The sequence below is a fragment of the Pongo pygmaeus genome, chromosome 6 (assembly GCF_028885625.2).
Source record: "Pongo pygmaeus isolate AG05252 chromosome 6, NHGRI_mPonPyg2-v2.0_pri, whole genome shotgun sequence".
NCBI lineage: Eukaryota > Metazoa > Chordata > Mammalia > Primates > Hominidae > Pongo > Pongo pygmaeus.
In genome coordinates, this window is record NC_072379.2 from 53907231 (window position 1) to 53924751 (window position 17521).

Sequence of the window (17521 nt, forward strand, 5' to 3'; positions counted from 1 at the left end):
CTGTCACACTATTTTTATTTTACATTTAAAATTAGAGATAAAGAAAAAATATTTATTTGTTGAAACGTAAGGCATGACTAAACCAAATCTCTTCACTGTTTTCAAATTATATGGGATGATCTGGAATGGCAATTATGTTTGTTCCAGATCTAGTAAAACACATTGTGTTATTGGAGAAACAATAGAAAGCACTTTCATGGACATTTGAATTCATGTACTCAGAATTTTGGAGGGAGAAGACCTTGCCCTTCATTACAGTCCTGTAATTGGGTTTTCTTGTCCCTACTTTCAGAGGATGTAATTCAGTTTTGGTGAACTGAGTGATTTCAGCTATTAAATGCAACGAATTTCAGAGAAATGATAACGTCATCGAATGTGGGTAACAAATGTGGGGGAACCGTCTGTATGAAGAAAATTCTCAAATTGTACATTGCATAGTTTGAATACTTGCTTGTTTGAATACTTGTTTTTGTACAGAGACTGATGACTTTACAAGTTTTGATCATACAGGTATACTTCAGAGATATTGTAAAGTGAATATTGTAATAAATCAAGTCATACAAATTTTTTGGTTTTCCAGTGCATATAAAAGTTATGTTTACACTGTGCTATAGTCTATTAAGTGTGAAATAGCATTATGTCTAAAAAACAACGTACATACCTTAATTTAAAAATAAGTTGCTAATCCCAGCATTTTGGGAGGCTGAGGCAGGCGGGTCACCTGAGGTCAGGAGTTTGAGACCAGCCTGGTCAACATGGTGAAATCCTTTCTCTATTAAAAATACAAAAAAAAATTAGCCAGGTGTGGTGGTGGGTGCCTATAGTCCCAGCTACTCGGGAGGCTGAGGCAGGAGAATCGTTTGAACCCAGGAGGCATAGGCTGCAGTGAGCTGAAATTGCACAGCTGCACTCCAGCCTGGGCGGCAGAATGAAACTCAGTCTCAAAACAAACAAACAAACAAACAAACTGCAAGTGATCATCTGAACCTTCAGCAAGTTGTTCAGATGGAGGGTCTTGCCTTGATGTTGACAACTGCTGACAGAGGGGTTGCTGAAGATTGGGATAGCTGTGGCAATTTCTTGAGGTAACGATGAAATTTGCTGCATTGATTGATTTTTTCTTTTACGAAAGATTCCCCTGTAGCATGTGATGCTGTTTGATAACATTTTACCCACAGTAGAGCTTTCAAAATTGGAGTCAGTCCTCTCAAACCCTGCCACTGCTTTAGCAACTAAGTTTATGTCATATTCTAAATCCTTTGTTGTGATTTCAACAATGTTTACAGTATCTTTACCAGTAGTAGATCCCATTTCAAGAAACCACTCCCTTTGCTCATTTAAGAAGCAACTCCTTATCCTTTAAGTTTTATCATGAGATTACAGCAATTCAGTCACATCTTCGGGCTCCATTTCTAGTTATCTTGCCATTTCCATCACATCTGCAGTTACTTCCTCCACTGAAGTCTTTAGCCCATCTAAGTCTCCCATGAGGGTTGAAATAAACTTCTTCCAAAGTCCTATTAATGATGATATTTTGACCTCCTGTCATGAATCAGAATGATTTTAATGGTATCTGAAATAGTTAATCCATTCCAGAAGATATAAATTTCATTTGCCCAGACTCATCAGAGGAATCACTATGGCAGCTAGAGCCTTATGAAACATATCTCTTAAATAATAAGACCTGAAAGTTGAAATGACTCCTTGCTTCATGGGCTGCAGAATAGATGCTGTGTTAGCAGGCATGAAGGCAACATTAATCGCCTCATCCGTCTCCACCTGAGCACTTGTGTAACCAAGTGCACTGTCAATGAGCAATAATATTTTGAAATGAATCTTTTTTTCTGAGCAGTAGGTCTCAAGAATGGGCTTAAAATATCCAGTCAATCACGCTACAATAGATGTGCTCTTACCTAGGCTTTGTTGCTCCATTTGTAGATCATGTGCAGAGTAGATTTAGTGTAATTCTTAAGGGTCCTAGGATTTTTAGGATGGTCAATGAATATTGGCTTCAAGTTAGTCACTGGTTGCATTAGGTCCTAACAAGAGAGTCTTCCTGTCCTTTGATGTTTTGAAGCCAGCCATTGACTTCTCTCTAACTAGGAAAGTCCTAGATGACATCTTTTTCCAATAGAAGGCTTTTTCATCTGCACTGAAAATCTGTTGTTTAGTGCAGCCACCTACCTCAGTAATGTTAGCTAGATCTTCTGAATAACTTGCAACTTCTACATCAGCATTGCTGTTTTACCTTGTACTTTTATCTTACGGAGATGGCTTATTTCCTTAAACCTCATGAACCAACCTTTGCTAGTTCAAACTTTTCTGCAACTTCCTCACCTCTCTCAGCCTTCGTAGAATTGAAGAGAGTTAGGATCTTGTTCTGGATTAGGCTTTGACTTAAGGAAATGTGGCTGGTTTGATCTTCCGTCCAGAACATTAAAACTGTCTGCATATCAGCAATAAGGTTGTTTCACTTTTAATTTCCTTCAATAATTTTTGTTTTTCATTCCGGACTGTTAGGCATAAGAGGCCTAGCTTTCGGCCTCTCTCAGCTTTTGACGTGCCTTCTTCACCAAGTTTAATCATTTCTAGCCTTTGACTTAAAGTGAGAGATGAACAACTCTTTCTATTAATTGAACACTTAGAGGCCCTTGTAAGCTTATTAATTTTCCTAATTTTAATATTGTTGTGTCTCAGGGAATTTGTAGGCCTGATGGGAGGGAGAGAGATGGGAGAGTGGCTGATCGGTGGAGCAGTTAGAACACACACATTTATCCATTAAGTTTGCCATCTTATTGGGCATGATTCAAGGCACCTAAAGCAATTACAATAGTAATATCAGAGATTACTGATCACAGATCACCATAGCAGATATAGTAATAATGAAAAAGGTTGAAATAGGCCATGCACAGTAGCTCACGCCTGTAATCCCAGCACTTTGGGAGGCTGAGGCGGGCAGATCACGAGATCAGGAGATTGAGACCATCCTGGCTAACACAGTGAAACCCTGTCTCTACTAAAAAAAAATACAAAAAAAAAAAAAAATTAGCTGGGCATGGTGGCAGGCACCTGTAGTCCCAGCTACTCAGGAGGCTGAGGCAGGAGAATGGCGTGAACCCGGGAGGCAGAGCTTGCAGTGAGCCGAGATCGTGCCACTGCACTCCAGCCTGGGTGACAGAGCAGGACTCTGTCTCAAAAAGAAAAAAAAAAAGAAAAGGTTGAAATATTATGAAAATTACCAAAACGTGACACAGAGACATGAAATGACCACATGCTGTTGGAAAAATGGCACTGATAGACTTGCTTGATGCAGGGTTTCCACAAACCTTCAGTTTGTGACAGACATTATCTGCGAAGCATAGTAAAAGGCAAGGAAATGTGGTTTGTCCATGTGTCTTACTGTCAATCCTACTGAACTCTCCAGTTAATCTAATAAACTAACAGCTTTTAAAAATTGCATTCTGGTAACAACAGTGTACATTACCAACAGACATTCAGTAATATTCAGTAACAACAGTATACATTATCAACAGATCTTTTCAGCATTCCTTTGTGTGAGTAGTTCATTCATAAATAGATATGTATGTCAGTTTCATAGAGGATGGTGGGCTCGGTAGAAAAGAGGAGTAAATTGACTCAGTCTTTCTATAGCAGTACTAGAAATATTCAGTAGTCTGAGGTACAGCTAAAATATAGGAAACACTTATTTCTGACATGGTCTTTGTCATTCTGTGGAGTCTTTCAGGTACCCCTGCTTGCATTGAAAGACATAATTTATTTTAGTGTGACTTAATAATATCAGATTGCTTGCATTTAATTCTATGCGGTTTTCTGTCGATGGAAGGATGAACTTACTAATGTATTTAGTATATATACAGAAAAATGACGTTATTACAGCTGCGATAGTACATTGCTTAATTATGTCCAAAGTGAGCTTTTCAGAAAGGTTTATACTTAACAATTTTAAGACTTTTGTTACTTAATTTGATTCCACCGCCTACTTTTAAATATTTTGCAACCCAGGGTAGCTTAGGCAAAGAAGTAAAACCAAAAATGGAATATTCCTTTGTAGCAGCACTGTGAATGAAAATACTAAATTTGATGACTACAAAGAATTCTCAAGTACTGGTTATGGATAGTTTTGCTGAAATTCATGGGAAAGAAGACAGACAATAGATAAATAATCAACTCAAAATATTCTGAAATTTGACAGAAAGATTTTTTGCTGGTACTTTCCTCCCTTTCCTTTTAAGATGTAATTGCATCTTTTTTGGTATTTTCTTGTTGACAATTCATAATATTAATGCTTTACATGACCTTAAGCCACATGTGTCTCTGTCAGTAATATTTCTCTGTGAGTAATATTTCTCACATGTACTTTATTTATGGGGTAAAGTACAGTAGTTTGTTTTACAACGCACCATTTAAATTATTTGTTAAAAATAATTTTATTTTATTTATAAATAGCAATTTTTACTTGGAATGTCTTAGTAAATTTAGCAAGTATACTATACTACGATTTTTTTTTTCAGCGTATCCGTGTAATGTGGACACCACCTCTCTACGAAAGCTTCTCCTGTTTCTTGTTCTTCAAATGTTGCTTGTGACTGATATTTTCAGGTAACTTTGACTTAACCTTATTTCTTTTTGCATTAAATAATTTAAACTATAATTTCTTAAGCTTCCATAATAAAGTCAACATAATAAAATAATTAACCAATATGATGCCATTATTAGTAAAAATATTTTAAGAATGTAACTTAAAAATAGTACCAAAAACATTTCCTCCATCAGCCTTCTGTTCCTCCTCCTTTTTCTTGGTGGTCCACAGTGACTGCTTGAGAAGGAACAAATTGCTTTCACTTCTCCTGTCATTTCCACTTTCTCAAGTCTTCTTCTGTTACCACTATAACCTCCTGAAAATGAGCAGAAAGAAGGTAAAGGCTGGTCATGCTATACTGTATCCTGTAAGATAGAATCCTTTGGGGCAAAGTGTAATTCACAGAATTCACACTTCTCTCCCTTTCTGCTGACAAATATTGAATATAGCTGCCTTGCTCCAGAGGGTAAAAATGAAACAAAATGGGGGCTATGGAAAAATGGAATAAAGCATGATAAAAATCTGAAGATGACTCAGACTGATAACTCTCTTCAGTGATCCTCCGAATTTGGAAGAACTTTGATGAAGTCTGTTATGCCAAACCCTTTGGGCAATCTATTTCCCTCTGATTGTTACAGCAAGTATAGAATCATCACAAGGCTTTTAGTCTCCTATGTAGTAGTGTCTTTACACAGACCTTTCATAGAACATGAGATGGGTGATGTTTTTGCATTAGCTTTTTAAAGTCTGTGTAGCTCCAGCTTTATTGCTGTCCCCTAAACTCTTTTATAGGATTTAAAGCTTCTTTAGCACCTTCAAATAAGGTGAACCTCTATGAATTCGTAACCTTTAGCTCTGCCCTGTTGGTTCTGAGGCACCTTGAGCAACGGTCCCTTCTCAAACATCTCTGTAAGAAGTGTTGTGCTGTAAGAGTATTTGATTCGCCACTATAGATGCTGTTTTTCCACATTCACATTCTTGACCGTGGCTTTTTTCTCCAGTATAGTGCAGACAGCAGACTGCCCATCAGTCTCTAGTTCCTTCCTGCTTTTCTGCCTCTGCTCCTGTCTTAAATCCAGTGAAGGCAAACCTTTGATTCTTCTTTCACTCACTGATCTGATCTGTCCCTAAGTGGGCATGGGGATGCTGCTCCGGGGACTGAGCGCTGCTTCCTTTAGTCCATCTGTACCATAGAAGGTAGTGTTAGTTTCCTTTTGCTGTGTACCAGTCATCACAAACTGGTATCTACTATCTTGAAGTTTTCTAGCTCCTTAGTTTTAAAATCAGGGTATTGGAGGTGCTACACTCTTCCTGAAGGCACAGAGTGGGAGGAGAGATAATCAATTTTCTTGCCTTTTCTAGCTTCTAGAGGCTGCCTGCATTTCTTGGGAGGCTGTCTGCATTTCTTGGGAGACCGCCTGCATTTCTTGGCTTGTGGCTCCTTCATCTTCAAAACTAGCAATGCTGGATTGGGTCCTTCTTTGTCAGTTCACTCCAACCTTCTCTTCAGCCTCTCTTCCACTTTTATGTATCCTGTGGTGGTACATAAAAGTGACATGACATGTTCACAGGTTCCAGGGATTAGGACACATATTTTTGGAGGCCATTATTCTGCCTACCAGGATGGGGCCTCTCCAGTTGCTGTTTCCTGCCTTCAAGGGCTGTCTTCTATTGGGTCCTTCTCTGTTTTTGGCTCCAGGTGCTTCTGTGACAAGCTTTTTATGTCTTCTTTAGCCTCTTATCATTGTCATTTTCAGCCTTACCCACCTCTTCATACCTGTCTTTACTTTTTGCTGAAAAGTTTGAGAGAACTTTCCTCTCTTTAGAGCCTTCTTCATTTTCTCTGTTTATATTCTAGTTGACATTTCCTTTCTGATATTCCTGGCCATCTGAAGCTGAATCAGCTGCTGCTTTCACCACTCCTGGTTCAGATCCATCCCGTCTTGATCTTCCTCGCCATCTTCATCGGCAGCTTATCACTTCTGATTGCGACGGCTTTCCTGGTTATGCCCCTTAGTTGTCATAGCTCCCTGCTTGCCTGCTGCGGCTATGACTGGTTGCTTGGAAGTGTGGGCTTTCATTTTGCTTTCTTGGACACTGCAGTCTGTTTTGGAGGGAAGACCTGCTAAACTTCCTTTCTTGAAGTTTTGGCAGACATCTTGTCTTTTTTCTGAAGGATAGTAACCTTCTCTCTATAGGCCATCTTCATCTTCTGATATTTCATCCTCATTACTGACATTGTCTCCTTAGGAAGAGCAGCCATTTCCTTTAGTTCTTGGTTTCTACCTATAGTTGACATATTGTGACATTAGAGGGAGGTGGTGGGTGGAGATGGCTTGGTGGAGCCAAGAAGAAGCTGAGCAGTGTTGATGCAGGCTGCAGTGCTGAGGATACTGGTATAAAACCAGAAAAGAGACTATTCCTTAATGCTAGGAATCATTTATAAATAAGGTTAGTGGTATATTTTAACAAACTGGTTTTGTCCAGTTTTGAATTTTAAGCATTTTTAGAAATTCAGTTTATATAGTCACCTAATACTAGCACAGCTTAGCTTTTTCTTGATTGTTCTTAGCTTTTTTAAATTATTCTTGGCAATATTTATGTTTCCATTTCTGTTTTCTTGGGTCAGAGCTATTTTGATCACCAATGGATTTTCTTTGTTTTCTGTTCATTCCTGTTTCCCCATAGTGCATTCTTTACCCAACTGCCAGATTGGTATTAAATTCTGCTCACAAATCTTAATATCTCTTGTTACCCATAAAATGAAAATCATATTTAGTATTCAAAAGCAGTAGAGAAGTGCTTTATTTTAGACAGCGGCTTTCAAACTTTTGGACTATGATCTATAAGAAGTAAGAAATATGTTTTACACTGTGGCTTAGTATACACATACATGTATGCATACAACTGAAACAAAAGTTTCACAGAATAGAACCCCTCGTAAGTAGGATATAGTCATATGTATTCTGTTTCACTCTGCTGATCTCCATTTTTAAATGCTGAATTTTATTCCATAAGTTGATTTTATAACTCATTAAAAGGTTATCTGGAGTTTAAAAGTACTTTTGTTGGATTAAAATAGCAGAGAGGGATGTCCTTTGGAGAAGGGATACTTGGGGAAGTGAAGAAAGGCGTTTCATAATGGTGCTCTATGCTCCAGGTAGGTTTATCTAACCAGGATGTCTTTACTGTATCCGAGCTGCATACACTTCATCACCTCAGTATATTAACATGCACACTCCATTTCTGTGAAGATGGACATGTGTGGGGGCTTTGCGTTGGCTCGCAGATTTAGAGGATAAAATCATCTTACCCCCCTAAAAATCTCCTAAATTACACATCAGTACCAAAATGAGATCTCTAAAGATTGCTTCGGAGTGGCCCCCATATCTTTTCCTCCACTTAACTTTTCTGTGTTCTCCTACCTGTGCCAGACCCAACTTTTTATCTCACATGCTTATAAAATCTCTCTCAGCTGCTTAGCTCTTATTCTGCATTCTTGCAGTAGTTGTCTGCATAATACTTAGCACTTAGAATATGCTGCTATCATCTTTTCATAGGCATCTTCTGCCTTTCTAACTAATGAATCTGTTGAATCAGTATTTTTAAATATTCAGTCATGGATTCACCAAAATATAATTTGAAAAAAATGTTCATGAATATACTGACCCAGCCACCCTCCTTCTCTCTGTGTTATTGCTAGCAATAATGGGTATTTACCTTTCAAAGAAAATTGTTGTAATTGAGTATCAGGAGGTATAATTTCTAACCCATTGGTTCATTTTATGTTTAGGTTGTATTATAACCAGATCATATACATTTAGAGATTCTAATTTGCAGCAGTTTGGAGCCATGCTAGACTATTTCGTGTTTAAACTTACTAATACTTATTTTATCTTTTCAAGGGCTACAAAACTTTATAGAGGAAGTTTGATTGCACTCTGCATTTCCAATGTATTTTTCATGCTTCCTTGCCAGTTTGCTCAATTTGTACTTCTTACTCAGGTGAGGTGATTATATTTTCAGCTGTTTTAAGCTTAGCATGTTTGACTATGAACTTATTTGCATAAAATTATAACTGAGATGTTCTATGATTCTAAGTCCTAAAACATTTTCTAGGAAAAATGTTTTTCTAAAGCATTTTCTAGGAAAAATGTTTTTCTAAAACAGGAACAGGAAAAATGTTTTTCTAAAACATTTTTTAGAAATGTTGAACAAAAGAAAGTTCAGGGTAGAGAAATATGTAGGATTATTTATAAATGATTGTTAATTATTTACTTCCTAACATAATGCATTTATTGAGCTCAAATTTGTAAGAATGCTTATCTTTGTTATTCAGTATTGTTAATGTGCTTAAAAGAGGACTAGTGCTGTAACTTTAAGTATTTCTCTTAAGTTAACAATAGTATTTCTCTTAACGTAAAATGTTTCTTTTATGAATAGTTGTGTACATTCTTGCACGTAGAATAAAGACACATAGGATTACAGGATAAATAGCTAACCAGTTCATCTTTTATAAAATTCTCTCTACCAGTCTGGAAATTTATCTATTGCCTTTCCATGTACTCTTGCCCACTATAAATGGAGGTAGTTTGTTGAGAGATGGAGTAAGTTACATACTCATTTTTTTTCCCTGCCTACTATTTTTTTTATTGTACTGGTATATTTATATAAAGCAGTTGAAGAGTTGCTTTTTTTTTTTTTTTTTTTTTCTCTGAGACGGAGTCTTGCTCTGTTACCCAGGCTTGAGTGCAGTGGCGCAGTCTCGGCTCACTGCAACCCCCACCTCTTGGGTTCAAGCGATTCTCCTGCCTCAGCCTCCCAAGTAGCTGGGACTACAGGCGAGTGCCACCACGCCCGGCTAATTATTTGTATTTTTAGTAGAGACGGGGTTTCACCTTGTTAGCTAGGATGGTCTCGATCTCCTGACCTCGTGATCCGCCTGCTTCAGCCTCCCAAAGTGCTGGGATTACAGGCGTGAGCCACCGCGCCTGGCTGCTTTTTAATATTTTTTAGAACGTCTTGCTTGAGAAACGAAGTTAGACTTGGATTTGAGTCCTAATTCTATTCAGTAGCCTGTTAACTTGGATAAAATAGTTAACTTTTCTTAGTTTAGGTTTTCTCATTTCTGAAATAGAGATAATAAAAGAACCTACTTTATTGGGTTGCGGATAGGACCAGATGAAGTAATGTATATGGTTCTTAATACAGTACCTGGTACTTAGTAGGTCACAGTAATGTTAGTTGGTTTTATCATTATTTTTTAAAATAGGCTCTATTTGTACTTACTTTTTACTTTGATCTCGTCTTGTAGACTCCTTTGTCTAACTTAGTTTGATGACATTTTCAATCAGTTTGTGGTTTAAAATTGTCTCTGAGTTTCTCTCTTTAAAATTCTACCCTGTAAATGTACTGTGTGTTGCTTAGCCCTTGGGGTGAAAAGGGAGCATTCTCATTGCTTCCTGATAGTGGAGACTGCCTGCTTCTTTGTGGAGGTGAGAGTCAGGGGAGGTATTTTGCCTCCCTGTGGGGCTTATGTTGAATAACAACACACACTTCCCCACAGTTGTTATGTCATATCAGGCACCCTAAGAAGTGCAGTGTTCTCCATGGGTAACTCTGAATAAAGGGAAACTTTGTTGTTTTTCTCACTAATGAAAAAATTTGTTGTAGATCGATTTAGAGATAAAAAACTTGATGAATGAAACTTAAGTTATATGTTCAAGTATTCAGCTATTTTGCAATCTGTTTATGCTATGCTTTTGTAGTAGGACAGGAAGAATTTAATTTGAATTGCTTTCTCTATGAGGAAGGGTGTAGAGGCATTGTCTGACATATTACCTCTATGTAAGAGATACTGTATCATTATTTAATCTATTCATCTAAATAATTCCAGTACTCTTAGAATTATTGATATATAACATACAATTTTCTTCCAAATGGAAAAGAAAGTTAAAAATACCTTTGCATCGAAAGTACTCTTAATCTGAAATTGATAAATTTGATTATAACTAACTCTTGAATATTTGTATTAATGAAAGAACGCTAATGGAGATACTTGTAAAGAGTGACTAGCAAGCAGAAATTAATGTATTTTTATGCACACATGCATTGCTTAATTATTTTTCAGTTTAATGTACCTCCCCCAATTATGTATTAGTTGTCATAATTACATTTTCATCTTTTTTGATTGGACAAGGCACTTTTTAATTGTACGTGTTGACAGTAGGGTTGACCTGAAATTAAAATGAGTATTGTTTTGGACAATCAACAAAGTAGACAATTCACATGATTGAGAGAGCTGTGTGTCAGGGAGAAAAATCAACCAATATTTTCTATACTAATATATTGACTATATTTAATAATAAATTGGCAGATAAAAGGAAAACAAAAGAACTCACTCTGTGTGTAGATATAAATCAGTTGAAACAACAATAAATATATTCTTCATTCTTGTAGCTATTCATTTTATCTTTTTTACTTCTAATTTCTTTTTAAATTTCAGGTTGCATCATTATTTGCAGTGTATGTTGTCGGGTACATTGATATATGTAAATTATGGAAGATCATTTATATACACATGGTAATAATTTTTTTATTGTTCTTTTCCATTTCGTTTGCCCTTAAACTCCTGATTAATATTTGATTTGTTCATGGTTGAAACTAGTTGTAACAATTTCATAACTAAAACAAATGTTGTTCAAACATTGTGATATAATCAACAGACCTCGTTTTGATAGACCACTCACAAAAATTTAATTTGGGTCATATTATCTGATTGAAGTTGTTCCCAACTTATGCATTATCAGTAAAAGAAATAATTTATGAAACGGAAACATGGGACTGATATATTATCCAGGAGCTGTCTGTTAAAATGAAGTAGAAGGGCCCGACATGGTGGCTTATGCCTGTAATCCCAACACTTTTGAGAGGCCAAGGTGGGGTTCACTTGAGGCCAGAAGTTTGAAACCAGCCTGGACAACAGAGCCAGACCTCATCTCTACAAAAATAAAATAAAATTAGCCTAGCATGGTAACGCATGCCTGTAGTACTAGCTATTTAGGAAGCTGATGTGGGAGGAATGCATTAGCCCGGGAGGTTGAGACTGCAGTGAGCTATGATCACACCACTGCACTCCAGCCTGGGCAACGTAGCAAGACCATGTCTCTACAAAAAAGAAAAAAAGTTCATTTACTGAGTGTCAACTATCCAGGCATGTGGAATACACCAGCATTCATATTACTGCATTCTAACAGAGTTGGGGAAGGAGGGAAGACAGAAGATAAATAATAAACATAGTAAATGGGTAAATTTTGTAGGGTGTTAGAAGGTGATAAGGATTTTAGGCCAGGCATGGTGGCCTGGGGAGGCTGAGGCAAGAGGACATTTGAGCCCAGGAGTTTAAGACCAGCCTGGGTGAGACCCCATCTCTATAAAAAAATACAAAAAAAAAGATTTTAGAAGAAAGAAAAGGTAAGGGTAAGGCAGATCAGGAGCACCAAGATCAGGGGGTAGGAGATGGAAAAATCAAATGAGGTGGTCAGGGCAGGTCTTCTTGAAAAGGGGGAGTAGAACAAAGATTGGAAGAAGGAGAAGGAGTTAGCCAAGTAGATATCAAAGAAACTGATCCCTAGGTTGGTGGAACAGCTAGAAGAAAGACCCTAAAGCCAATTGGTTGATGTTCTTGAATGGTTATCCTTTAAAAACAAACATTTGTCTTCTCTCTCATTAGTTTTTATATTGATGTTTTCTTTTCCTGATAACTTTACAGCTGTCATAATATCCCATTTTCATTTTCTTAATAATTTATACATATAAAAGAACATTTATAATGTGCAAGGAAGTTATAAACACAGTCATAAAATAAACAACCAGGAGCTACTCTACAAATGGAAAATAGAACCTTATCATTACTTTTAAGTCCTGTATGCCCTGAGCTCATCCCCTCACTGCTCCTAGAGGTAACCACTATTCTGACTTTTTGAATCATAATCTATTTGCTTTTCTTTATAACTTTACCATATGTGGATTACTAAATAGTATACATTTTTATTATTAAATGTTCACATTCTTTGTAAGGATTATACAAATGGCATTTTATAAGTACTATTTTTTCACTCAGATTTCTGCTACTTATAGGTAACTAGGAATTCAAATATTTTCACTGCTTTATATTTTTCATCATATAAATAAAGCATAATTCATTTATTCATTTTCTTGTTGAAGGACATTTAGGTTCTCTCCTCTCCCCCCAACTTCTTATTTTAGTTATAAATAATGCTGTACATTCTTCACATATCTCCTAGGGCACCTATGTTGAGAGTTTTTCTAGGGTGTTTACCTAGTAGTAAACTTGTTGGGTGGTAAATTATGTACATGTTCAACTTTGTAAATACCAAATTGTTTTTCTAAAATGATTGGACTACTTCCAACAGCAATATATAGCAGCTTATGTTATTCTGCATCCTTTTTTATTTTATCAATCTGGTTCGTGTAAAATGGTATCTTGTAACCATAATTTGCATTTTCTCTGATTCATAATGAAGCTGAGCATCTTTTGGTTTGTTTATACGCCCTTCATGTTTCCACTGTTGTAAATTCCTATTCAAATCTTTTACCAGTTTGTCTTGTGTCCAAAAGAAAACGACATCTATTTTAGTCAGTGCAGTGTAATCCATTATTTTTGTTATTTATGTTGATGCTCAAATTGTTCCACACTTGTCCAACTATTCAAGCTGACTTCTCTTTCCTTTTAAGATATCCTCATCATTTTTTGAGCACTTTTAAAAAGAAATTAATAAGTGTAAGTTTCATGAAATGCTTTCCTACATCTGTTTACATGATTCTGTGTATTTCCCCCTCTTTAATCTGTTACTATAATGAATTAACATTAATTAATTTTCTAGCATTAAATAAACTTGCTTTTCTGGGCTAAACACAATTTTTGCATGTCGCTGGATTCAGTTTGCTGTCATTTTGATAGGATTTTTACATCCTTGTTCATGAATGTGTTAGACAGTAATTATGTATTTTTTTAGACGTGGCTTATTTTTTCCCAAACTATTTAAAATGGTTTTTTATTTTATAGTATAAATCAGATTAAATATTAAGCCTTCAGAGTTGGCTGGTCACATAGGTAACTATGGCTGAGGGCCTTGACTCAAAGTTATAGTTATAAAATTATAAAATTACACAGCATAGTTTGTAGTAAAACCTACCTTGGGTAAATGATACATACTTTATTATATGACTTACTATTTTCTTATTTTATTTTACTTTTTAGAGTTTAAAATATTTATTTATTTATTTATTTTTTATTATACTTTAAGTTTTAGGGTACATGTGCACAATGTGCAGGTTAGTTACATATGTATACATGTGCCATGCTGGTGTGCTGCACCCATTAACTCGTCATTTAGCATAGGGTATATCTCCTAAAGCTATCCCTCTCCCCTCCCCTCACCCTACAACAGTCCCCAGAGTGTGATGTTCCCCTTCCTGTGTCCATGTGTTCTCATTGTTCAGTTCCTACCTATGAGTGAGAATATGCGGTGTTTGGTTTTTTGTTCTTGCAATAGTTTACTGAGAATGATGATTTCCAATTTCATCCATGTCCCTACAAAGGACATGAACTCATCATTTCTTATGGCTGCATAGTATTCCATGGTGTATATGTGCCACGTTTTCTTAATCCAGTCTATCATTGTTGGACATTTGGGTCGGTTCCAAGTCTTTGCTATTGTGAATAGTGCCGCAATAAACATACGTGTGCATGTGTCTTTATAGCAGCATGATTTATAGTCCTTTGGGTATATACCCAGTAATGGGATGGCTGGGTCAAATGGTATTTCTAGTTCTAGATCCCTGAGGAATCGCCACACTGACTTCCACATTGGTTGAACTAGTTTACAGTCCCACCAACAGTGTAAAAGTGTTCCTATTTCTCCACATCCTCTCCAGCACCTGTTGTTTCCTGACTTTTTAATGATAGCCATTCTAACTGGTGTGAGATGGTATCTCATTGTGGTTTTGATTTGCATTTCTCTGATGGCCAGTGATGGTGAGCATTTTTTCATGTGTTTTTTGGCTGCATAAATGTCTTCTTTTGAGAAGTGTCTGTTCATGTCCTTCACCCACTTTTTGATGGGGTTGTTTGTTTTTTTCTTGTAAATTTGTTTGAGTTCATTGTAGATTCTGGATATTAGCCCTTTGTCAGATGAGTAGGTTGTGAAAATTTTCTCCCATTTTGTAGGTTGCCTGTTGACTCTGATGGTAGTTTCTTTTGCTGTGCAGAAGCTCTTTAGTTTAATTAGATCCCATTTGTCAATTTTGGCTTTTGTTGCCATTGCTTTTGGTGTTTTAGACATGAAGTCCTTGCCCATGCCTGTGTCCTGAATGGTAATGCCTAGGTTTTCTTCTAGGGTTTTTATGGTTTTCGGTCTAACGTTTAAGTCTTTAATCCATCTTGAATTAATTTTTGTATAAGGTGTAAGGAAGGGATCCAGTTTCAGCTTTCTACATATGGCTAGCCAGTTTACCCAGCACCATTTATTAAATAGGGAATCCTTTCCACATTGCTTGTTTTTGTCAGGTTTGTCAAAGATCAGATAGTTGTAGATATGCAGCATTATTTCTGAGGGCTCTGTTCTGTTCCATTGATCTATATCTCTGTTTTGGTACCAGTACCATGCTGTTTTGGTTACTGTAGCCTTGTAGTATAGTTTGAAGTCAGGTAGCATGATGCCTCCAGCTTTGTTCTTTTGGCTTAGGATTGACTTGGCGATGCGGGTTCTTTTTTGGTTCCATATGAACTTTAAAGTAGTTTTTTCCAATTCTGTGAAGAAAGTAGTTGGTAGCTTGATGGGGATGGCATTGAATCTATAAATTACCTTGGGCAGTATGGCCATTTTCACGATATTGATTCTTCCTACCCATGAGCATGGAATGTTCTTCCATTTGTTTGTATCCTCTTTGATTTCATTGAGCAGTGGTTTGTAGTTCTCCTTGAAGAGGTCCTTCACATCCCTTATAAGCTGGATTCCTAGGAATTTTATTCTCTTTGAAGCAATTGTAAGTGGGAATTCACTCATGATTTGGCTCTCTGTTTGTCTGTTATTGGTGTATAAGAATGCTTGTGATTTTTGTACATTGATTTTGTATCCTGAGACTTTGCTGAAGTTGCTTATCAGCTTAAGGAGATTTTGGGCTGAGACAATGGGGTTTTCTAGATATACAATGATGTCATCTGCAAACAGGGACAATTTGACTTCCTCTTTTCCTATTTGAATACCCTTGATTTCCTTCTCCTGCCTAATTGCCCTGGCCAGAACTTCCAACACTATGTTGAATAGAAGTGGTGAGAGAGGGCATCCCTGTCTTGTGCCAGTTTTCAAAGGGAATGCTTCCAGTTTTTGCCCATTCAGTATGATATTGGCTGTGGGTTTGTCATAGATAGCTCTTATTATTTTGAGATATGTCCCATCAATACCTAATTTATTGAGAGTTTTTAGCATGAAAGGTTGTTGAATTTTGTCAAAGGCCTTTTCTGCATCTATTGAGATAATCATGTGGTTTTTGTCTTTGGTTCTGTTTATATGCTGGATTACATTTATTGATTTGCGTATATTGAACCAGCCTTGCATCCCAGGGATGAAGCCCACTTGATCATGGTGGATAAGCTTTTTGATGTGCTTCTGGATTCGGTTTGCCAGTATTTTATTGAGGATTTTTGCATCAATGTTCATCAAGGATATTGGTCTAAAATTCTCTTTTTTGGTTGTGTCTCTGCCCGGCTTTGGTATCAGGATGATGCAGGCCTCGTAAAATGAGTTAGAGAGGATTCCCTCTTTTTCTATTGATTGGAATAGTTTCAGAAGGAATGGTACCAGTTACTCCTCATATCTCTGGTAGAATTCGGCTGTGAATCTGTCTCGTCCTGGACTCTTTTTGGTTGGTAAGCTATTGATTATTGCCACAATTTCAGAGCCTGTTATTGGTCTATTCAGAGATTCAACTTCTTCCTGGTTTAGTCTTGGGAGGGTGTATGTGTCGAGAAATTTATTTCTGCATTTCCATCTGTGGTACCGGGTTCATCTCACTAGGGTGTGCCAGACAGTGGGCGCAGGACAGTGGGTGCAGCACACCGTGCACGAGCCGAAGCAGGGCGAGGCATTGCCTCACTTAGGAAGCGCAAGGGGTCAGGGAGTTCCCTTTCCTAGTCAAAGAAAGGGGTGACAGATGGCGCCTGGAAAATCGGGTCACTCCCACCCCAGTACTGCGCTTTTCCGACAGGCTTAAAAAATGGCGCACCAGGAGATTATATCCCGCACCTGGCTCAGAGGGTCCTACGCCCACGGAGTCTCACTGATTGTTAGCACAGCAGTCTGAGATCAAACCGCAAGGCAGCAGCGAGACTCGGGGAGGGGTGCCCGCCATTGCCTAGGCTTGCTTAGGTAAACAAAGCAGCCGGGAAGCTTGAACTGGGTGGAGCCCACCACAGCTCAAGGAGGCCTGCTTGCCTCTGTAGGCTCCACTTCTGGGGGCAGGGTAGAGACAAACAAAAAGACAGCAGTAACCTCTGCAGATTTAAATGTCCCTGTCTGACAGCTTTGAAGAGAGCAGTGGTTCTCCCAGCACGCAGCTTGAGATCTGAAAAGGGGCAGACTGCCTCCTCAAGTGGGTCCCTGACCGCTGACCCCCGAGCAGCCTAACTGGGAGGCACCCCCCAGTTGGGGCAGACTGACACCTCACATGGCCCGGTATTCCTCTGAGACAAAACTTCCAGAGGAACGATCAGACAGCAGCGTTCGCGGTTCACAAAAATCCGCTGTTCTGCAGCCACCGCTGCTGGTACCCAGGCAAACAGGGTCTGGAGTGGACCTCTAGCAAACTCCAACAGACCTGCAGCTGAGGGTCCTGTCT

General features: G+C 37.8%; 1 pseudogene; it reads left to right on the forward strand.

Annotated features, from left to right (window-relative positions):
* Positions 1-17521, forward strand: part of LOC129041528 (protein C-mannosyl-transferase DPY19L1-like) — an 84327-nt pseudogene that overhangs the window by 55794 nt on the left and 11012 nt on the right.